Source organism: Hyperolius riggenbachi, chromosome 6 (genome assembly GCF_040937935.1).
Source record: "Hyperolius riggenbachi isolate aHypRig1 chromosome 6, aHypRig1.pri, whole genome shotgun sequence".
Classification (NCBI taxonomy): Eukaryota; Metazoa; Chordata; class Amphibia; order Anura; family Hyperoliidae; genus Hyperolius; species Hyperolius riggenbachi.
This window is the reverse complement of record NC_090651.1, coordinates 120,653,473-120,678,153: the sequence shown is the minus strand read 5'-3', so window position 1 is coordinate 120,678,153 and position 24,681 is coordinate 120,653,473.

Genomic DNA, 24,681 nt, shown 5'->3' with positions numbered 1-24,681 from the left:
TGGCTAAGCTCTTCTGTTCTCCTGTCTGCCAAAGACGCAACCAGTACAAGCCATTTGCGCCCAGGGGTCCTCAGATACCCCTTTTCAAAATCAGGGTTGACCCGGATCCGGTTACCCAGATATCCGGATCCAGATGGGATATCCGGATTTGGGCATTTTAGTATCCGACCCAACTATCCGGGAGATCCGGGCAAATGCGGATATCTGGATAGAAAACTTGGAAGTGCCCTTTAAATTGCTTTAAAACGTTTTTTTTAGGGTCAATGAGGCATGTAGCATCATTATTTTTTAATGGGGAACACTAATTGATGATGTGGGGACTTAAACCCCCCCCCCCCAAAAAAAAGGGCTGTCAATTAACATCAGGCCTAGGTTCCAAACAGCGGCCGTGCAGCCCACATTGTGTCCAAAGGGCAAAATGCCACGTGCAAAGTGCCCCGTACAAGGTGCCACATGCAAACATGTGCAAAGTGCCACGTGCAACTGCAAACACGTGCAAACACGTGCAAAGTACAAAGTGCCGCGTGCAAACACGTGCAAAGTGCCACGTACAAAGTGCCACGTGCAAACACGTGCAAAGTGCAAAGTGCCACGTGCAAAATGCAAAGTGCAAAGTACCACATGCCAACACATGCAAGGTGCAAAGTGCAACGTGAAAAGTGCAAACACGTGCAAAGTGCCACGTGCAAACGTGTGCAAAGTGCAGAGTAACACATGCAAAGTGCCACATGTAAAGTGCAAAGTGCCACGTGCAAACACGTGCAAAGTGCAAAGTGCCACGTGAAAAGTGCAAAAACGTGCAAAGTGCCACATGCAAACACGTGCAAAGTGCAAAGTTCCATGTGCAAAGTGCAAAGTGCCACGTGCAAAGTGCCACATGCCACTTTGCACGTGGCACTTTGCACGTTGCACTTTGCACATGGCACTTTGCACGTTGCACGTGTTTGCACGTGGCACTTTGCACGTGTGTGCAAGTGGCACTTTGCACTTTTCACGTGTGTGCATGTGGGACTTTGCACTTTGCACGTGGCACTTTGCACGTGGCACTTTGCACGTGTTTGCACGTGGCACTTTGCACGTGTTTGCACTTTGCACGTGGCACTTTGCACTTTGCATGTGTTTGCACGTGGCACTTTGCATTTTGCATGTGGCACTTAGCACATGTTGGCATGTGGCACTTTGCACGTGTTTGCACATGGCACTTTGCACTTTGCGCGTGTTTGCACGTGGCACTTTGCACGTGTTTGCACTTTGCACGTGGCACTTTGCACTTTGCACGTGGCACTTTGCACGTTGCCTTTTGCACTTTGCATGTGTTTGCACCTACTCTGCTCTCTGTTTCATCCTTCACTGCTCAGCCTGCTTCTTATCAGCCCTGATAAAATCCCTGACTGAGCATTCAGTCTGACTTTGCTCAGGAATTATAGCTGAGTCTGTCTTTTCTGATGTCTTTTCAAGCCCAAGCCTGCCCCCTTGTGGCTCTGCTTTCCTGTTCTGTATACTGCAGCATCACAGAGAGCTGTGATGAGATGGGAGGAGCGGCTAATGTAAGGGTATATTGAAAAACATGTTTTTTTTTATCTATATTTGTAGTTATAAGAGGTTTTTAGAAATGGTGATTCTATTTTGCGCACAGCCCACTAAATAATATGCTTTTCTGATGAACTGTGTTTTGCAAGGATTTTTAGTAAAAAACCCACAAAAAACGGCACACCAGAGCAGCGAAAATACCAGGTATAGTATTTATTTTGGAAAATCTATCGGGGGATATGTTTATTTTGCACCAAAGCGTTCATCTCTGGTGTCCTTTAACTCCGGCACCCAATGCCTAAATTATATACTTGGCACACCATAGCCACAAATGTTCATCGTAGTCTATAGTGGTGCCCACATTTTCAATAGGAGCTGGTGCCCAATTTACGTGTCTCAACATGAGCACTTCACCTACCCTTTCCACTGCCAATCCGACCATAACCCCTATGCCTAGACTGAATACCGATTGTATGTACCATCAGCAATGATCACCTTTGTGCTGGTACATCTCAATGTCCTAGCAGATCCTCTGGCACACAATATATCATTATAGAGCATCTGGGATTTCTGCACTGAGATAGTTCCATAAGTAAAACACTGTAAAGTAAGAAATAACCTACTGTCATTTTCCCATTAAAAATGCAGTAGGTTCAAAGTACTCTATCAGCTATAGTGAGGCTAGAATATATTTTTAGCAGCCAAATTATGCAACTTACTGCAATTGTACGGGGAGAGCCTGTTTCTCCTTAGTACAGTTGCGCTGTTTTATCTCAAACAAACACATTTAATTGACTCCCCTGTGCCTCCTCGACGGAAAAAGAAAAAAATTCTCTGTGACATCCATAAACGCCATGATAAAAATCTACATTTTGTAGAGCCATTATTGCCTAAAATGTTAATGGCGTTTACTTTTTAAAACTTGATCGATAGCTGAGTGGAAAGTACTCATAAATTACTAAAGGCAAAATACCATTCTATTAGCACTCAGAGCCGCTCGCGACATTTGTCAGTCTGCACGTTTGGTGAAAGGAGGAAAAAAAAATTAATTTGCTGAAAGCCTTATTTTCCCCCCCCCTTCTGCCTTTTTCAGAAACACTTTTCGTCATTTAGGAAATGCAATTTTGAAGTATTCATAATATAAGTCTCACTTTACAATGTACCTCTCCGACAATCTTAAAGTTGCATGTTTTATGAAATCACCACCTTTTGTCATTTTTCTATTATGACACTATTAGGAAATAAAGAGATCTATGTAAATGGGGGGAGAGAGGAAAAAGGAACGCTAATGGCAGTTACCATGAGCAACATCTGTGCACAATCCTAAGAGCTTATACTAATTTTCTAAAGATTGTTCCATTCATTACAGGGTATTGTTGCCTGCAATAGCAAAGCCCTATTTCCATGTATTTAAGACATGAAACTGAGTGGGTAAATGTGAGTGTAATCAATACCACTTTTCATTCTGCTCCTAATGCGCCGCCTTCCCTTTTCTTTACCTCCTGCTCAAAAAAAATCCTAAAAGATCTTGACTTTATAGCCGTAAAATGTAATTCTTCTGCAGAAACACAGACAATAACGCTCCCCCCGTATTCAGACGTATTGCATATTCTAATGGCATTTGGCTAAATTGAGTATGGATTTAACATCAAAGGCTTCATGAATTTCTCAAATGAGATATTAAAGTCAATATTTCAAGTGAAAGATATTTCAATTTAGTTGCATACACAACAATAAAAGACTTCTGTAAAAAAAAGGCCCACTACTGCTTTCTGCAGCGTTAATGCACTTGCAAAATTATTAGGTTCTAATAAAAACAGACATGATGCAATAATGACAGGGAATTAAGTGCACTGCCCAGTACAGAACAAAGACACAGCATTGCTTCAATGAACATGCCAATATTGTTTTTTTTGATTTTTTTTTTTTCAGTCGTCTTAGTGTGTTATAATAGCATATGCATAAAGGTTTGTGTGGATTCATCATTAATCAGAACATCTGAAACAGTAAAAGATATACTACCACAAAAAATCGATAGGGAAGAATATGGTACGTATTTTTGATGGTGACATAAATGTTGACGAGGGTCAATGACAATCATTAAGATGTGGTTTGTATGCAAGTAGAAAGAATGATGTTATTGCTTAAAACAATCATTTATTCAACCATTTGGAAAATGGTCTATGTTGGACGCATGTTACATACTTTGTAATTACATTTTTCCTAATTCATGAGTTTGAATGGCTCTTTGTTCGATGGGAATTCTGATATGATAATGTCCACTGCCCACAGAACCAATAACGTAGGAGGATGGGCGTCTGCTGACCAGGTAAAGGCAGGAGTTTGCTCTAGCTGGAAGTTAGCAATTGTGTTTGTTGAACGTAGGAGGATGAGCAGTTTTAAATATTGGTCAAAGTGTGACATAGAGCTCATAGGTGCAGCTGGATCTTTGGTCTTAAAAGCTCATATGGTCTCCATCACTCTCATTCTTCAGCCCTTGACATATGAGCTTAAAGTGATACCTAAGTGAAAACGAAGTGAATAGATAAATAATTGTATCTATCCTCCTACTACTAAAAATTACTTTTAGATATCCCACAGTTATGTTATGTATAAAAACTTAAAAAAAAACACCATTTATTGTTTTATCTCAGCTGAATGTAACAGTCTGTCTCTGTGCCTTAGAGTGCTCAAATACTGTATAGTCAATTGCCTTGGGCCTGAAGAAAGCCTAGGGGCCTGGTGGATTCTCGCTCCTACCAAATCATACTAAAAAATCCAGGTGACCAACAGCGGGGGGAAACTGCTATCTTGCTTAAGGCCCTGTTTAATCTTAGTCATTTTCTACCTAGTGCACATTATACACTCCTGTGCACAGTATGGAGTGGTGACTGGATAGTGTACTGGTTGAGGGCTCTGCCTTTGACATGGGAGAGCAGGGTTTAAATCCTAGGGTCAGTGCTATTCAGTAAGAGGTCCTTGCGCAAGACTTCCTAACACTGCAGGGTGGCCCCTTGAGCGTGCCTTTAGTGGCTGCAGCTCTTAAACGCTTTGAGTCCAACAGGAGAAAAGTTGTATTCAAATGTTAGAATTTTTATTATTATTAACTGGGCAACCTTAGCCTATTTAAAAACAGGCTCTAGGTCTGTCACCGCCAGATGTCAGCACACACGCCCGCCCCTTGGCCCCGTCCTCCCCTGCAAGCCGTGCATAATTCCCCCTCAGTGTCTCAGTGGGGATCAGTTGAAAAGGGTGCCTGAGCTGTCTCTATGAAAAGGACGCCTCTATAGACATCAATGTTATTTCTGCAAATATCGGCTACAAGGTGGTGAAAAGGGCGCCCGAGTTTTGATATAGGCTACAAGCAGGCGTCCCTTAGTAGCCCATATTTTATTTGGCTACTTTTGGCTGCAGTAGGGCACCCCTTTGTAGCCCATATTTTTTATTCGGCTACAAGGTTTTCGGCTTCAAAAGGGCGCCCTGCTGTAGCCCATATTCCATATTTTTTATTCGGCTACAAGGTTTTCGGCTACAAGGTTTTTGATTCTGCTACAAAAGGGCACCCTTTTATAGCCAAGGTTTTTGATTCAAGGGTGCAGGGGGGGTTAGGATTAGGCATCACAGGTAAGGGGGCATCTTAGGCAGGCATGAGCTTCCGAATTCTGTGGAAGCTAATTTTCCAAAATTCCACCGGAATTGGGTGTTCCGCATTGTACCGCGAAACGCGGAAATTACAAAATGGTAGTGGGAATATGCGGAATACCGTGAATTCGGAATCTGAATTTTTTGACCAATCAGGAGATGCGGAATTAGTTGTCCAATCATGATCAGCTGGTGAAATCACTTGCAAGTTGCAAATGCTTGCTGATGCTGACGTCACTCCTCCTGTCCTGGTAACTCTCTTCACTATCGCCGTCCACATGCACTCAGGGACTCCTGGCTGGAAGTGACATCTGCGAACTTCCGCCTGGGCGCCACCCAATCACTCCGCATTACAAAAGAAATGGATTTCCGCAAAAAACGAAAGTACTTTTTTTAGCCAAATTTAAAAAGTACAAATCAACTTTATTAACAATAGACTATTATCAACAGTATTGATGATCATCTTAAATTTCAGATACAAAAACAATGTTTCAAATGAGCGACTGAGTAATTCCTCCGAAATTTACGGAAATCCATTTAAAAATTACAGAAAATGTAATAACACGGAATTCCGCCAGAATGTAGCGGAATTACACCGGAATGCAGCGGTAGCGGAATTTTGCTATGACGGTATGCGGAATTACCACGGAATCGGAAATGGGCTCTTCCGACCATGCCTGGTCTTAGGGTTAGGCACCACCAGGGGAGTCTTAGGGTTAGGCACTGCCAGGGGAGTCTTAGGGTTAGGCACCACCTGGGGGTCTTATGGTTAGGCACCACCAGGGGAATCTTAGGATTAGGCACTGCCAGTCAAGTTTTAGGGTTAGGCACCACCTGGGGTGTCTTAGGATTAGGCACCACCAGGAGAGTCTTAGGATGAGGCACCACCTGGGGGGGGTCTTAGGGTTAGGCACCACCAGGGGAGTCTTAGGGTTAGGTACCACCTGGGAAGTCTTAGGGTTAGACACCACCTGGGGGGTTGGGGGGTCTTAGAGCTAGGCACCATCAGGGGAGGGTTCTGTGAGAGTAGGGAGAAGTTAGATCATAGTAATAACCATGGGCTGTCTTAGGGCTAGGCACCACCAGGGAGGGGTTAGGAATAGGCACCACCAGGGGGTTAGGGTTAGGCACCATCAGGGGAGGGTTCTATGTAAGAGTAGGGAAAATTTAGGTCATAGTAATCACTTTTCTCAGCTATATCTATAGCCCTTTTATAGCCCAACAAATGTTGCCTATAACAGCATCCTTTTTATAAACTAAAACTAGCTTTTTCGGCTACACCAGATGCATTTTGTAGCCGAATTTGGCATATATGGGCTACACCAGGTGCCCTTTGTAGCTGAATTTGGCATATGGGCTACACCGGGCGCCCTTTGTAACCGAAGTTTGACATATATGGGCTACACCAGGCGGCACCCTTTTTGTAGCCAAATTTGGCATATATGGGCTACACTAGGCGCCCATTGTAGCCGAATTTGGCATATATGGGCTACACCAGCACCCTTTGAAGCCAAATTTGACATATATGGGCTACACCAGGCGCCTTTGTAGACGAATTTGCCATATATGGGCTACACCAGATGCACCTTGTAGCCAAATTTGGCATATATGGGCTACACCAGGCGCCCTTTTTGTAGCTGAATTTGGCATATATGAGCTACGCCAGGCGCCCTTGTTCCAGCCGCCCTTTTCAAATGGATGCGTCCCTGCAGTCCTGCACATGCGCACTACAGAAAAACACACACAGGGACATGGGACGCAGAGACACAGGGGATTTATAGGATTATCATATGATACAGATCACTAAAACTAGTTTCCAATGACAGCCACTGTGTGAGAAAGATGTTAACAGAAGAAAAAGAATGGTTAGTTAATGCAGTGACTAGAAGAGGGCACCAAGTGGGGTAGTCACAGCCTTTGCATTCCCTATTGCTATGCCACTGGCTATAAGGACATCTGGTAATGGGTATCAGTGATAGTTTAATGTGACACAAGGCCAATGTCCATGCTTCACAAAACACCTGGTGATGGAGGTGGTGGTGAAGGGTGATGTGGGGTATGATCCCAGCATTGGAAACTCATAACCAGACATGTAGCCAATGAGTACTCTTGCTTGTAGATTCCTGTAATGATGCAGTCAGGGTCATAACAATAGTCTCCATGACACCTTCAATCATGAAAAGGGGGGGGGGGCAGGGGCTAAGGGGGCCTGGTCCTGGGGAGCAGTGCAGAGCAGCCACAGCACAGCTTCATACTTTACCTTGTTCCAGCAGTGGCATAGGTCCTCCCCCCTCCTCTGTGGAGCCTCCATGCAGCCTATCACTTTTTGGTTCCCAGTGTCACATGACATGCAGTGTGTGGAGCAACAAAGTGATAGGCTGAACAGCGCAGCTACACTGAAGTGAGTGAAAAGGACCTGACCTACCACCTGAACAAGGTAAAGTATGATGAAACTCTGTTGTGGTTGCCCTGCAAGATCTGGGGAGGGGGAGAATAACGTTCAGGAAATGCTCACATTTGACCCTATTTTCTTTTCTCTCATTAGCCTACACAGGTGCACATGTAGAGGGGATTGGTGGGCCTGCTGAATTTTACTGAGGGCCTGGCTTATTTAAGCTATACCCCTCCCTAGATGCAGAAGTACAATACAAAAGACACCGAAAGGAACTCTTGTTTTTCAGGAAACCTATCCCAAGACCTGCATTGGTGAAAACAAAATCTGTTTGATTTGATAGGATCTTTGTATGTAGTGCTGTGGTGTACATATAGAAAGCAGACAGCAGTGTGAACACATGTGTGTGACATTAGGAGACAAGGGCAGTGATACCTTAACTAGAATAGAGAGTGGCAGCTCAGTTATCCTACCATATGTTTTGAGATGCTGAAGGAAACCAGGGCACTCTGAGAAACCCACATAATATCAAGAAGAACATACACACCCTTCAAACTATGTCCTTCTTGGCAATCAAAACCAAGGCCTCTCAAATAGAGCTACAAAGCAAGAGTACCAGCAACTTGGTGACTCCTAATTTAAGCATGGTGACAGCAGAATAGTCACAAAGCCTTCTAAACCAGTCTTTATACTAACACCAGAAATTATGTAGAGAAACACCCCCCGATATCTCCACCAAAATGAGAAAGAACAGGTGAATTGGCACCTGGAAAAGGCTGAGGTCAGGGTTGGCAGCTATCAAAGTGAAGTAAGAACCGGCAGAAGTCAGGGCTACCGGCAATAAAGACTAGGTCATATAACAGGCTGAGGCAACAATCAGAGCAAATTTTCAGGCCAAGGTTGGTAACTGGATGAGGAAAGCAGACAAGGCCAGGTAGTAACAAGTGATCAAATAAGCCAAGCTTCAAGCACAACCAAGAGCTGGATAGGACTGTCAGCAGTGGTTACAAGGCAATGCATGGTTAAATAGAAATTCTGACCTTAATGGTTGCCCAGAGATGAACTGGTGCCACCTCCCCTCTATAAGTGCAATAAGGAAAATGTTGGCACTTTATAAATCAATAATAATAATAATAATAATAATATGTTAGTGCAACCCAAGGTAACAGGAAATTTGCATGCACACCCTGTACAGATACATTAGGCCAACAACGAGCATAACATTTAATATATATATAAAACTGTAAATGTGTCCCAGCTTGCAAAAAGTATTGAAACAGCACCCTATAGAAATGTTGTTGTTGGACTCATAACGTGTTTGTACAGGGATTGCAGGTAAACGGTACTCTTGTATAATTATCAGTAATCAGGGCTTGACTTCCGGAAGAGCCACAAAGGCCAAGGTCTTGGGTGGCTATTGCCCAAGGAATCGGCTGGGCATGGAAGACAAATGCAAATGTAAAGATGCGAATGAGGAGCATAACATGAAAGAGGTGAGCAGTTGCCCAAGGAAGCTGTACAAGACCACAAGTGGCTTCTGTACGTGGATGTCACTCATGTAAGAGGGAGCTGTAAATGGAATGGAAGAGAGGCTGCTGCGGATGGAAGAGAAGGAGCCACAAGAAATATGGTTTAGGTGCAGAAAAAAGTATAAATCTAGAATAAATGTTTGCATAGCTTATGTCTGACATTACAGCAATAATAAGGACCTGTCCTTTCTTTGGACTATTTTCAGGTATGTCTTTTTTTTAGGGTGACCACAGAAGAACCCTATTGCATGAGTGCATTTGAGACGTACACTTTCATAAGATGCTACAGACATTATAAAGCAAGTTAAGAAAACAAAATATATATATTTTTTCTAAATAAGCAAACATATCCTGTGGCATACCACTCCACAAGCAAAGATCCTCTGCGTCAAAAGCAGAATGTCACCTTGAATTAAATAAACCACCCTTGCTACTTCATTTTCACATATTTGAAATGCTTTTGTGTTAAAATGCATGAGCGAAATACATTACTTAAAGTTTTACAGTTGCTAGACTCTCTCCACAGTGCTCCAGTCTTTATAAGATACAGTAAGAAGGAACATCTGGCTTCTGCAATTGAATTTCTTTCCCTTGAGGTGCATGTATGTGTTATGAGGGAATGTAAAGAGGAGAAATGGCTTTCCTGTTCCCACAGATAAAGATTCTAAAATCAGCGCACAAGAACTCAAGTCCCGATGTCTCCTCTTGGGGATCATTGAGATCTCATCTTACAAAAATGGTTTAGGTTGGTAATATAGTGAAGGAAGAATAGACTTGCATGACTTTAAATAACTGTTTTTAAATATGCAAGCGTTTTCTGAAAGCATTAGGAATCGCCCTGAAAAGCTTCTTCCAATGCATGATTTGAAGACTCCATTAATTGGTGATTATGTTCTGTGAACCACAGAACAATTCCTGTGCAGATGTTGCTGACATTAAGGTGAATAATGTGCACTCAGGAGAAGGAAGAAAAAAAAAAGCACATAACGTAAAGAACTCGTGCCATTAAAAAAAATGTAAAAAATACATATACAGTACATATATTTATGTTACTGCCAGAACCCGAAGTGTGGCCACTTCGCGTTCTGGCCGGCCACTTCGAGTTCTGGACGGCCAATGTGCGAAGTGGCCGCAACGCAGCGGCCAATGTTAGAAATATAATGATTACACTAAGCTCAATGTAGTTGTCAGTCACGATAGTCAGGATTGCTGCCAATTCGCTTCAGATGATTTGGGCAAAGTGTACAAAGCAAGGAGGGTCTTAGATTTACTCTGATGTGTCTTCCAGGAACAAGTAGATGTAGGTGCCCAAAAATATAATACAATTAAAAAAAACATTTAAAAAGGAAAGGTGTTGTTGGCTTACCTATCTATTGAGCTGCTCGAGTGCTAGTAGGTACTTTTTTGTGTTTTTTATGTACCTGAATCAGGAAATGCCTTAGAAATGCGTTGTCTGACCTTAAATTTCAATTGAGTTACATTGACTACTTTGGCTGCTTTATCTTACACAGGAGAGGTAAACCAACTACACCTTTCCATTTTAAATGGTTTTTAATTCTTTTACATTTTTGAGTGCCTCCATCTACCAATTGTTAGATGTTAGATGTTAAGTGTAATAAGGTGTAATAGAATCTGAAGCACTTAAACAGCAAAGAAACAGTGACAGCTTGAGATAAGGTTTCACTGCAGGAAATTTCAAAGGGTTATTATTTCTGCTTTGTTTTATAGCTTAAAAGACAGAGTGTGGTTTTGAAATTGCAACTGTGACAGTATGATGCAATACTGTAAAAAAAGCTATATAACTGAAAATAAAAATATGAGACTCTAATCTTAGCTGCTAATGTTCCATTAATTATCCACACTACACATACACTTTATTATATCATACGGTTTCTTTTTAGCTTCAGGTTATGTTATGTTAATGTCTTAAAGGGAAGGTTCAGGGAAACGTTTAAAAAAATAAAAATCCATATCCACTTACCTGGGGCTTCCTCCAGCCCGTGGCAGGCAGGAGGTGCCCTCGCCGCCGCTCCAGAGGCTTCCGGTCGTCTTCGGTGGCCGACCTGACCTGGCCAGGCTGGCTGCCAGGTCGGGCTCTTCTGCGCTCCAAGGACGGGCTCTTCTGCGTCCCACGCGGGCGCGCTGACGTCATCAGACGTCCTCCGGGCTTTACTGCGCAGGCGCAGAACTACTGCGCCTGCGCAGTACAGCCCGGAGGACGTCAGATGACGTCAGCGCGCCCACGTGGGATGCAGAAGAGCCCGTCCTTGGAGTGCAGAAGAGCCCGACCTGGCAGCCGGCCTGTCCAGGTCGGGTCGGCCACCGAAGACGACCGGAAGCCTCTGGAGCGGCGGCGAGGGCACCTCCTGCCTGCCACGGGCTGGAGGAAGCCCCAGGTAAGTGGATATGGATTTTTATTTTTTAAACGTTTCCCTGAACCTTCCCTTTAAAGAAAACCTGAAGCTAAAAAGAAATCATATGATTTAATTAAGTGTGTGTAGTGTGGATAATTAATAGAACATTAGATGACTATTGGACTGCATCAACAGAAAAGTAATGAATGATCATAGGCCCAAATGCAACTATTTGGCATGGGGGATCACATACATATTTCCAAACATTTTGTTTTCTATCACTGGTGCTTTTGAATAGCACCAGGAGGGAACAGTATACATTGGGAACATGACAGGACATTTGCTGCAGTCACTGATGATCTGTACACTCCAGCGAGCGCCGCGTGGGATTTTATAGGTATGGTAGGTCATCTTAGAACCACCTGGAATGACTGTGTTTTTATTTCCTCATAAAAAGAGATGCGTGTTTATACCTGGTGCTTTTTGGATGCCATACACAGATGGTTTGTATTGTGGGGTGTTGTAAACTCTAAATATATTATCTTTGAACTTTAACAGAGGAAACTGTGAAGGGTTTGGGCCTACGCCTTCTTGGCATTTAGGACATAAACTACACAGTATAATTTTGAGGTATAGTAGTCAATATTTACCTGTCATTCAGGATCTTCAAACATGATTTCCTCTTCTTCCTAATTGCATTACCACTGCAAGAGCACTCAATGCATCCAGGTGTGTTATGTAAATCTCTCCCCTAGCAAACACTCGCTGATATTACTTTTGCTACTATGCTGGTGCTTCAGAGTTGCAGAGCTGTTCAGAAAACATTTCTGTTGAAACAAAAAAGAAAAAAAAGAATTAATCAGATAAAAGTATCCCTCAGCTTTTATCTCTGTTGCAATCCATTATCAAACATATTTTTTTCCCTGATGCCTAATACCTTTCAAAAGACCTTTTAAAGTGAACCCGAGCTGAGATTAATATGGAGTCTGCCCAGGGGCATAGCAATAGCCCCTGCAAGGGATGCAGGTGCAGGGGGGCCTGAGCTTGGTGGGGGTGGCCGCCCCTGCCCAGGGCAGTTTTTAGCGGCAGGAGGGGGAGCACAGCACAGTAGAGGGGACAGTGGGCACACAGTGGTGGGTAGGGGAGCCCAACTCCCCCCTCCCTCACCTCGGGCTCCCCCTTCAGTGCTCCCGGATCCCCCCTCAAGAAATTATGGCAGCTGGCGGGGAACTCGCCTCTGACTTCCGCAATCCATAGACATTGCTCTGTATGTCGTTTATGTCTTCAACGCCGCTGACTCTACTTCCTTATGCCGATCGGTTTTGATTGGCCAATAACTGGCTAGCTTTACTACCTCCATGTACTATGAGGTCCAACAGATTTTGAATATTATGATCAGATTGTCTAGGTAAATACTAATACTACATTAAAGTGGTAAAATTGGATAATGATTGGTTAATAAAAATGGGATGTGGCAATTAACGGTACAATCCTGCAGTCAGTCGATCAATCATTTCCTATCACCGTGGTAAATGATTGAAAATGATTGGTCATGCTTATTAACAGCTGAATTCCCACTAACCAATTCAAACAGGATAATGAGATAAATCCATTTTTCATATTGATCCCATCATCTGTGGGATTGTACCATTAATAGCCACCTCAAAGCCTGACACACACATACAATTTTGATTAGCCAATGATCAGCCAATTATACCTCATGGATATTTATTATATCGACAGATTATTGATGCTATGAACAAATTATGTAGGTACGCGGAGGTGTACAGAGGCGCCGGTAGGACAAACGTCAATAAAAGGTTTAAAATAGTTTCGGTTGTGGTGGTGGAATATTTTAAACCTTTTATTGACTTTTATCCTACCGGCGCCTCTGTACACCTCCGCGCATCTAGAAGTCCACCCCTGGTGGAAGGGTGACATACCCTGCAATTTCCTCCTATCTACAGAGAGCGACGTCTTAATCCTGAGTGGGGACAGGCTTGTTCTCCCCACCTGCCTTTACAGTGGTTGCCATGGAGGTAACCCTGGTTTGTGAGTATATTACTTACTTCCATAATACTCTCCCTTCCTTCTTATACATACTACACCATATTGGGCTCTCGGTCTTCTACCCTTAAATTATGTAGGTAGGCTTTCATAGTCAATTGGAAATAGTAAAATTGGCCAATCATCGGCCAATAAAAATTGTGTGTACCCGGAGGAATACACACATTCAATTTTAATATAGTATGAGATCCAACAGATTTTGAATACTATGGACGGATTGTGTATGCTAGGCTAGCACCTGTACTACATAGAAGTGGTTGAATTGTCCAATCACTGATTGGATGTGTGTACTTTAAACTAGACTTTGATCACTATTTAGAAGTTTTGGTGCTGATAAGTTTTGAAAGATAAAACGGCTGAAGTGGTTAAAGGCTTTTGCACATGTTTAATGGTAGTCATCAGAAGCAACCTTTTATTTATCATATTAAGGGACAAGGTATGCACAATCACTGTAAAGACATAGGCCTCAATTCACTAAGATCATGCTGGAGATAATTAGGCAAGAGAAAACTTACCTCCACACAGTGAGAGAGTTATCTTAACTCTCCATTCCTTAAAGCGATACTGTAGGGGGGGTCGGGGGAAAATGAGTTGAACTTACCTGCGGCTTCTAACGGTCCCCCGCAGACATCCTGTGCCCGCGCAGCCACTAACCGATGCTCCGCCCCCCCCCCCCCCCTCCGGTTCACTTCTGGAATTTCAGACTAAAGTCTGAAAAACACTGCGCCTGTGTTGCCATGTCCTCGCTCCCGCTGATGTCACCAGGAGCGTACTGCGCAGACACAGACCATACCGGTCTGCGCAGTATGCTTCTGGTGACATCAGCGGGATCGAGGACACGGCAACGCAGGCGCAGTGGTTTTCAGACTTTGAAGTCTGAAATTTCAGAAGTGAACCGGAGGCGGGGCCGGAGCATCGGTGAGTGGCTGCACGGGCACAGGATGTCTGCGGGGGACCATTAGAAGCCCCGGGTAAGTTCAACTCATTTTCCCCCGACCCCTACAGTGTCCCTTTAAGTTAGCTCCTCTGTAGTTACGTTACCTCCTCTGTAGTTAAGTTACCTCCTGTGTAGTTATTTTCACATGCAGTTAATTAACAGCCTGTTAGAATTCTGGGGTTATTTTAAGGATTGAAGAGTTAACTTAAAGACAGAAGAGTTAACTTTAGGTTTGCCTGAGGTAAAATGTTTCCTGAATACTACATGCCTCATCACCATGGTGATAACTATAGAAACATTATTAAAGACAGGAGATAAGCTTAGTGAATTGAGGCCATAGAGTATGGCTACATCTAAGCATGCCATTCTGTTCTATGGAGAGAAAAAGGGCTCTATGGAGAGAAAAAGAGGTATGACACCTGATGTGAAAAGCCACTACAGACTATAGGGTTCTTTGTTGTGTGTCATTTAGTGTCACTAAATGAGGCACATGAGATCAATTAGTAAAAAAAAAAAGTGGCTGCAGACAATGCAATAATCTACTAATCGAATGTGGTCAACATAACTGCTTACAATCAGTTTTCTTCTTTCTGCTAGGAATCCCTCTATTATTGTTGTTTTGGGCGTTCCATATGCTAGCACAGCATATCAGCTAACGTATAAAATACCATTCATAACACTCTGTTTAGCATTTGACATGCATAAGCTACTAATATCCATTTATTCATGTTATTTTGTCAAAAGAAATGATCAGAAATACAGTTATATTTCTGTAGGATGGGGATCCAAAAAGCTGGAAACCATAGCCTGGATTATCTGATTTAGCCTCTCTGAACAATTGCTGGAGTGTGTAATGAGACCATTACGAAACATTACAACATATTTAGCTCAGAAGGAAACCAATGTTATTGCCCCTCAAAGGAATTTAATTTTAAAGAATCTGAGTTATAGTTCCCTGCCTACAATCTCTTCTGAAATCTCAAATAAAACAACTGGTGGACTCTTAAAAAGATACACCATAATCACAAAGGACTGTTCTAGAAGACCATCTGAAATGTTAATTACCTCAAATAATAATTCATTAAAATTTGTTTTAAAAGGCAGCAGAAATCCTTCTTCGGAGATGCATACCAAGGTTTCTCTTTTTCAATACCTTGAATGAATTTCAAAGGCAAAAAATAACCTTTAATGGGACAAGTAAATGTTTTAGCAACAAAGTAATTTAGCTTTGTCCCTATAACAGCAAAGCAATTAATTCAGATCTTTAGCCTTCTAGGCAACTAAGAAATGAGAAGTATGGCAGTAGAAAGGAGGGGGAGGTGGTATAGTATGCTAATCAAATAACAGTACAAAAAAAGTAGTTGAAGGTAATTTAGTACTGCAATGTAGTAATTGGAAATAACAGACTTAAATGACTCAGTCATTAGAAATTATTGAATGGATTGATTAGAGAATTGCAAATGATCTGATCAGTTTTCCTGTTTATGACTGTTGCCATAAAATTATAATTTGATCATCTACTTTGATTGGAGATCAGACCACTCTCACAAAAACTCAGCCCTTGGTGCTGACAGGATGAATAAAGCCCAGCAGAGCCGGGACAAGGTCCACCAGCACCCAAGGCTGAGATACCAAACTGTGCCCCTCCATCCCTCCCACCCCAGCTGTCACACACTGATTGCTATTAGACTAAGAGGCGCCCCAGGGCCCCCAACACCCCCAACACCTTAATCTCTAGTTATCTGGCTTGCAGTCACTGTCATGTATCCACTTCTCTTATTTCTCTCTGCTTCAAACACAATATAGAAATGATTGCTGAGCTGAGTGCGCCCCTTCCTACACAGCGCCCTGAGGCTGGAGCCTCTCTTGCCTCTGCCTCAGCCCGTACCCTGAAGCCCAGCAATGAGCCAAAATGCAACTTCCTTACATCAAAATATCAATAAATAAATAATGTTTCACAAAATGCATTGAGGTCTCAAGAAAATGTGAAAATGAGTTTGTTTGTTTTTTCTGAGCAGTAATGCCATCTTTGGGTAGCATCTCTCATTCCTGTGTCGGTGCCTGCATGTGCCGGTAGAATACATAGAAATGCAGTAAAGCTGAGTACTCACCACCAGACAGGTCCAGCATCATCCATTTATGGCATTCAGCGACTCGTTCGGTGACTCCTCCTCCTGTTCACGATGTCATATGTAGAGATGGCCCGAACAGTTTACCGACGAACAGTTCCCGGTGAACTTACGGGGTTCGCGATCGCGGAGAACCCCGAACTTTTCCGGAAGTTCGGTTCGCCCCGCATAGTGCATCATGAGGGTCAACTTTGACCCTCTACATCACAGTCAGCAGGCACATTGTAGCCAATCAGGCTACACTCCCTCCTGGAGCAACTCCCCCCTTATAAAAGGCAGGCAGCATCAGGCTTTACACTCACTCGTGTGCCTGCATTAATTAGAGAAGGGAGAGCTGCTGTGCAGAGACCTATAGGGAAAGCTTAGTTAGGCTCTTGTAGGCTTCTTAGCTTGCTCCTTGCTGATTCTTATTGCTAAAAAAGCACTCCTCAACAGCTCTTTTGAGAGCTAATCTTGTTCTTGTGATCTATTTTTTATTGTGTGTGTGTGTGGCCCACTTGCATTATATACAGCCCTGTCAGTCAGTCGCAGCTGGCCTTTGGCCCCTTGGTGGTATAATTACTGCTGTGCCAGGTGCACATTATAATACCCATCACTGCATATACCTACTACCTGTTGTTCACTTCAGTGCACCCACCTACCTACGTGAGCCCACGCAGTGTCACTGTGCCTGTCCGGTACCTGTGTGTGTGTGACAAGTGCACATTGTAATACCCATCACTGCATATACCTATTTCCTGTTGTTCACTTCAGTGCACCCACCTACCTACGTGAGTGCACGCAGTGTCACTGTGCCTGTCCAGTACCTGTGTGTGTGTGACAGGTGCACATTCTAATACCCATCACTGCATATACCTACTACCTGCTGTTCACTTCAGTGCACCCACCTACCTACGTGAGCGCACACAGTGTCACTGTGCCTGTCCGGTACCTGTCTGTGTGTGACAGGTACACATTGTAATACCCATCACTGCACATACCTACTTCCTGTTGTTCACTTCAGTGCACCCACCTACCTATGTGAGTGCACGCAGTATCACTGTGCCTATCCGGTACCTGCCTGTGTGTAACAGGTGCACATTTCAATACCCATCATTGCATATACCTACTACCTGTTGTTCACTTCAGTGCACCCACCTACCTACGTGATCGCATGCAGTGTCACGGTGCCTGTCCGTGCACCTGTCTGTGTGTGACAGGTGCACATTGTAATACCCATCACTGCACATACCTACCTGTTGCTCACAGTGCACCCACCTACCTACGTGAGCGCATGTAGTGTCACTGTGCCTGTCCAGTACCTGTCTGTTTGTGACAGGTGCACATTGTAATACCCATCACTGCATATACCTACCTGTTGTTCACAGTGCACCTACCTATCTACTTGAGTGCACACAGTGTGATATACCACTCCAAGCATACCTGTTAACTGCACCTGTGTGACTGCACATTGTATTAGTCAAGTCAGTGCATACCTTTCACTTCATCCCCCCTGATATGGACAAAACGGACAAAACAGGTAGAGTCAGAGGTAGAGGCAGACCCAGAGGAAGGCCACACAGCAGGTCTGTGCAAGGTCGTGCTGATGTGATTTCGTGCGGCCCTGGACAAATGTACAGTGTTTAGAAGAAGGCACGTCCCATCACCTCCCAAGATTGTCAGGATGAGGTTGACTACTTAATACAGAACACCTCATCTTCCGCAGCCAACAGCGCTACTACAAGTACCACATCCACTATATTTGACAGTTTGCAGGAGTTATTTGGTGGGGAAATCACTGATGCACAGCCATCATTGTTACAACCAGATGAAGGCACTAAGCAAGTTACACCACCTCATATGTCTGAGTTAGGCGACATTATGGACATAACGTGTGCGGAGGAGTAGTGTTGGGCGAACAGTGTTCGCCACTGTTCGGGTTCTGCAGAACATCACCCTGTTCGGGTGATGTTCGGGTTCGGCCATATGGCCGAACTAAGAGCGCATGGCCGAACGTTACCCGAACGTTCAGGTAGCGCTGTGATTGGCCGAACGGGTCACGTGTAGTGTTGGGCGAACATCTAGATGTTCGGGTTCGGGCCGAACATGGCCGCGATGTTCGGGTGTTCGAGCCGAACTCCGAACATAATGGAAGTCAATGGGGACCCGAACTTTCGTGCTTTGTAAAGCCTCCTTATATGCTACATACCCCAAATTTACAGGGTATATGCACCTTGGGAGTGGGTACAAGAGGAAAAAAAAATTAGCAAAAAGAGCTTATAGTTTTTGAGAAAATCGATTTTAAAGTTTCAAAGGGAAAACTGTCTTTTAATTGCGGGAAATGTCTGTTTTCTTTGCACAGGTAACATGCTTTTTGTCGGCATGCAGTCATAAATGTAATACATATAAGAGGTTCCAGGAAAAGGGACTGGTAACGCTAACCCAGCAGCAGCACACGTGATGGAACAGGAGGAGGGTGGCGCAGGAGGAGAAGGCCACGCTTTGAGACACAACAACCCAGGCCTTGCATGAGGACAAGAAGCGTGCGGATAGCAATTTGCGTTTTGTCGCCATGCAGTCATAAATGTAATACAGATGAGAGGTTCAATAAACAGGGACCGGAAACGCTAACCCATCACAGATGTTCATTGTTCATGTTACTTGGTTGGGGTCCGGGAGTGTTGCGTAGTCGTTTCCAATCCAGGATTGATTCATTTTAATTTGAGTCAGACGGTCTGCATTTTCTGTGGAGAGGCGGATACACCGATCTGTGACAATGCCTCCGGCAGCACTGAAACAGCGTTCCGACATAACGCTGGCTGCCGGGCAAGCCAGCACCTCTATTGCGTACATTGCCAGTTTGTGCCAGGTGTCTAGCTTCGATACCCAATAGTTGAAGGGTGCAGATAGTTTGTTCAACACAGCTATGCCATCTGACATGTAGTCCTTGACCATCTTCTCCAGGCGATCGGTGTTGGAGGTGGATCTGCACGCTTGCTGTTCTGTGTGCTGCTGCATGGGTGTCAGAAAATTTTCCCACTCCAAGGACACTGCCGATACCATTCCCTTTTGGGCACTAGCTGCGGCTTGGGTTGTTTGCTGCCCTCCTGGTCGTCCTGGGTTTGCGGAAGTCAGTCTGTCGGCGAACAACTGGCTAGAGGAGGGGGAGGATGTCAATCTCCTCTTTAAAGTCTCCACCAGGGCCTGCTGGTATTCTTCCATTTTGACCTGTCGGACTCTTTCTTCAAGCAGTTTTGGAACATTGTGTTTGTACCGTGGATCCAGAAGGGTATAAACCCAGTAATTGGTGTTGTCCAGAATGCGCACAATGCGTGGGTCGCGTTCAATGCAGTCCTAGGCCGAAGAGGTCATAGCCTAGGGTCACAAAAACCTGTTTATTTAGGCTATTTCAATGGTAGTGATGGTGACGTACATAAATCTCAGCCATGGCCGTTAGCAACGTCTGAATTTCACGAAATGTCTCATGCAGGTAGAAGACATATTGTTAGACTTGGATTCCAAAGATGGGGTCCCTACATCTCTGCAAACCAGAGTTACAGGGGTCCAAAATTGGTAAAATCCCCCATAGGCTTTCATTGGGCCTCCTATTTACAGTTCCAAAATCTCACATCTTTTCAAAGGGCAATTGATCAGCAGTGGCAAATTTTCTAGCATTGTAGGGACCCTTAAGGGGGAACATGACTGGTGAGTTTCGGGCCCCTAGGCCAAAGAGGTCATAGCCTAGGGTCACAAAAACCTGTTTATTTGGGTTATTTCAATGGTAGTGATGGTGACGTACATAAATCTCAGCCATGGCCGTTAGCAACGTCTGAATTTCACGAAATGTCTCATGCAGGTAGAAGACATATTGTTAGACTTGGATTCCAAAGATGGGGTCCCTACATCTCTGCAAACCAGAGTTACAGGGGTCCAAAAATTGGTAAAATCCCCCATAGACTTTCATTGCCTCCCTATTTCACTTTCCAAAATCTCACATCTTTTCAAAGGGCAATGGCTCAGCAGTACCAAACTTTCTAGCATTGTAGGGACCCTTAGGGGGAACATGACTGGTGAGTTTCGGGCCCCTAGGCCAAAGAGGTCATAGCCTAGGGTCACAAAAACCTGTTTATTTGGGCTATTTCAATGGTAGTGATGGTGACGTACATAAATCTCAGCTATGGCCGTTAGCAACGTCTGAATTTCACGAAATGTCTCATGCAGGTAGAAGACATATTGTTAGACTTGGATTCCAAAGATGGGGTCCCTACATCTCTGCAAACCAGAGTTACAGGGGTCCAAAATTGGTAAAATCCCCCATAGACTTTCATTGCCTCCCTATTTCACTTTCCAAAATCTCACATCTTTTCAAAGGGCAATGGCTCAGCAGTACCAAATTTTCTAGCATTGTAGGGACCCTTAGGGGGAACATGACTGGTGAGTTTCGGGCTCCTAGGCCAAAGAGGTCATAGCCTAGGGTCACAAAAACCTGTTTATTTGGGCTATTTCAATGGTAGTGATGGTGACGTACATAAATCTCAGCTATGGCCGTTAGCAACGTCTGAATTTCACGAAATGTCTCATGCAGGTAGAAGACATATTGTTAGACTTGGATTCCAAAGATGGGGTCCCTACATCTCTGCAAAAAAGAGTTACAGGAGTCCAAAATTGGTAAAATCCCCCTCAGACTTTCATTGCCTCCCTATTTCACTTTCCAAAATCTCACATCTTTTCAAAGGGCAATGGCTCAGCAGTACCAAATTTTCTAGCATTGTAGGGACCCTTAGGGGGAACATGACTGGTGAGTTTCGGGCCCCTAGGCCAAAGAGGTCATAGCCTAGGGTCACAAAAACCTGTTTATTTGGGCTATTTCAATGGTAGTGATGGTGACGTACATAAATCTCAGCTATGGCCGTTAGCAACGTCTGAGTTTCACGAAATGTCTCATGCAGGTAGAAGACATATTGTTAGACTTGGATTCCAAAGATAGGGTCCCTACATCTCTGCAAATCAGAGTTACAGGGGTCCAAAATTGGTAAAATCCCCCATAGACTTTCATTGCCTCCCTATTTCACTTTCCAAAATCTCACATCTTTTCAAAGGGCAATGGCTCAGCAGTACCAAATTTTCTAGCATTGTAGGGACCCTTAGGGGGAACATGACTGGTGAGTTTCGGGCCCCTAGGCCAAAGAGGTCATAGCCTAGGGTCACAAAAACCTGTTTATTTGGGCTATTTCAATGGCAGTGATGGTGACGTACATAAATCTCAGCTATGCCGTTAGCAACTTCTGAATTTCACAAAATGTCTCATGCAGGTAGAAGACATATTTTTAGACTTGGATTCCAAAGATGGGGTCCCTACATCTCTGCAAACCAGAGTTACAGGGGTCCAAAATTGGTAAAATCCCCCATAGACTTTCATTGCCTCCCTATTTCACTTTCCAAAATCTCACATCTTTTCAAAGGGCAATGGCTCAGCAGTACCAAATTTTCTAGCATTGTAGGGACCCTTAGGGGGATCATGACTGGTGAGTTTTGCCACTGCTGAGCCATTGCCCTTTGAAATGGTGTGAGATTTTGGAACGGTAAATAGTAGGCCCAATGAAAGCCTATGGGGATTTTACCAATTTTGGACCCCTGTAACTCTGGTTTGCAGAGATGTAGGGACCCCATCTTTGGAATCCAAGTCTAACAATATGTCTTCTACCTGCATGAGACATTTCGTGAAATTCAGACGTTGCTAACGGCCATAGCTGAGATTTATGTACGTCACCATCACTACCATTGAAATAGCCCAAATAAACAGGTTTTTGTGACCCTAGGCTATGACCTCTTTGGCCTAGGGGCCCGAAACTCACCAGTCATGTTCCCCCTAAGGGTCCCTACAATGCTAGAAAGTTTGGTACTGCTGAGCCATTGCCCTTTGAAAAGATGTGAGATTTTGGAAAGTGAAATAGGGAGGCAATGAAAGTCTATGGGGGATTTTACCAATTTTGGACCCCTGTAACTCTAGTTTGCAGAGATGTAGGGACCCCATCTTTGGAATCCAAGTCTAACAATATGTCTTCTACCTGCATGAGACATTTCGTGAAATTCAGACGTTGCTAACGGCCATAGCTGAGATTTATGTACGTCACCATCACTACCATTGAAATAGCCCAAATAAACAGGTTTTTGTGACCCTAGGCTATGACCTCTTTGGCCTAGGGGCCCGAAACTCACCAGTCATGTTCCCCCTAAGGGTCCCTACAATGCTAGAAAATTTGGTACTGCTGAGCCATTGCCCTTTGAAAAGATGTGAGATTTTGGAAAGTGAAATAGGGAGGCAATGAAAGTCTATGGGGGATTTTACCAATTTTGGACCCCTGTAACTCTGGTTTGCAGAGATGTAGGGACCCCATCTTTGGAATCCAAGTCTAACAATATGTCTTCTACCTGCATGAGACATTTCGTGAAATTATGACGTTGCTAACGGCCATGGCTGAGATTTATGTACGTCACCATCACTACCATTGAAATAGCCCAAATAAACAGGTTTTTGTGACCCTAGGCTATGACCTCTTCGGCCTAGGACTGCATTGAACGCGACCCACGCATTGTGCGCATTCTGGACAACACCAATTACTGGGTTTATACCCTTCTGGATCCACGGTACAAACACAATGTTCCAAAACTGCTTGAAGAAAGAGTCCGACAGGTCAAAATGGAAGAATACCAGCAGGCCCTTGTGGAGACTTTAAAGAGGAGATTGACATCCTCCCCCTCCTCTAGCCAGTTGTACGCCGACAGACTGACTTCCGCAAACCCAGGACGACCAGGAGGGCAGCAAACAACACAAGCCGCAGCTAGTGCCCAAAAGGGAATGGTATCGGCAGTGTCCTTGGAGTGGGAAAAATTTCTGACACCCATGCAGCAGCACACAGAACAGCAAGCGTGCAGATCCACCTCCAACACCGATCGCCTGGAGAAGATGGTCAAGAACTACATGTCAGATGGCATAGCTGTGTTGAACAATCCATCTGCACCCTTCAACAATTGGGTATCGAAGCTAGACACCTGGCACAAACTAGCAATGTACGCAATAGAGGTGCTGGCTTGCCCGGCAGCCAGCGTTATGTCGGAACGCTGTTTTAGTGCTGCCGGAGGCATCGTCACAGATCGGCGTATCCGCCTCTCCACAGAAAATGCAGACCGTCTGACTTAAATTAAAATGAATCAATCCTGGATTGGAAACGACTACGCAACACTCCCGGACCCCAACCAAGTAACATGAACAATGAACATCTGTGATGGGTTAGCGTTTCCGGTCCCTGTTTATTGAACCTCTCATCTGTATTAAATTTATGACTGCATGGCGACAAAACGCAAATTGCTATCCGCACGCTTCTTGTCCTCATGCAAGGCCTGGGTTGTTGTGTCTCAAAGCGTGGCCTTCTCCTCCTGCGCCACCCTCCTCCTGTTCCATCACGTGTGCTGCTGCTGGGTTAGCGTTACCGGTCCCTTTTCCTGGAACCTCTTATATGTATTACATTTATGACTGCATGCCGACAAAAAGCATGTTACCTGTGCAAAGAAAACAGACATTTCCCGCATTTAAAAGACAGTTTTCCCTTTGAAACTTTAAAATCGATTTTCTCAAAAACTATAAGCTCTTTTTGCTAAATTTTTTTTCTTCTTGTACCCACTCCCAAGGTACACATACCCTGTAAATTTGGAGTATGTAGCATGTAAGGAGGCTTTACAAAGCACAAAAGTTCGGGTCCCCATTGACTTCCATTATGTTCGGAGTTCGGCTCGAACACCCAAACATCGCGGCCATGTTCGGCCTGTTCGGCCCGAACCCGAACATCTAGGTGTTCGCCCAACACTACGGAGGAGGAGGATGAAGTACCTGCTGTTGGTGCAGTTTTGGAGGTTTCTGAGGCAAGCGAAGCTGGGCAAGAAGATTATGATGATGATGATACGGATGCCACGTATGTTCCCAATAGAGGAGATGAACAGGGGGACAGTTTAGGGGGGAGTCAAAGAGGAGTAGGAGGAGACGAGTGCCTGAAAGAAGCAGGGGGGCTCGTCATCAGAAACAGCTGGGGGCAGTGTCTGGCGCCATGTATCGCCACCTATGGAC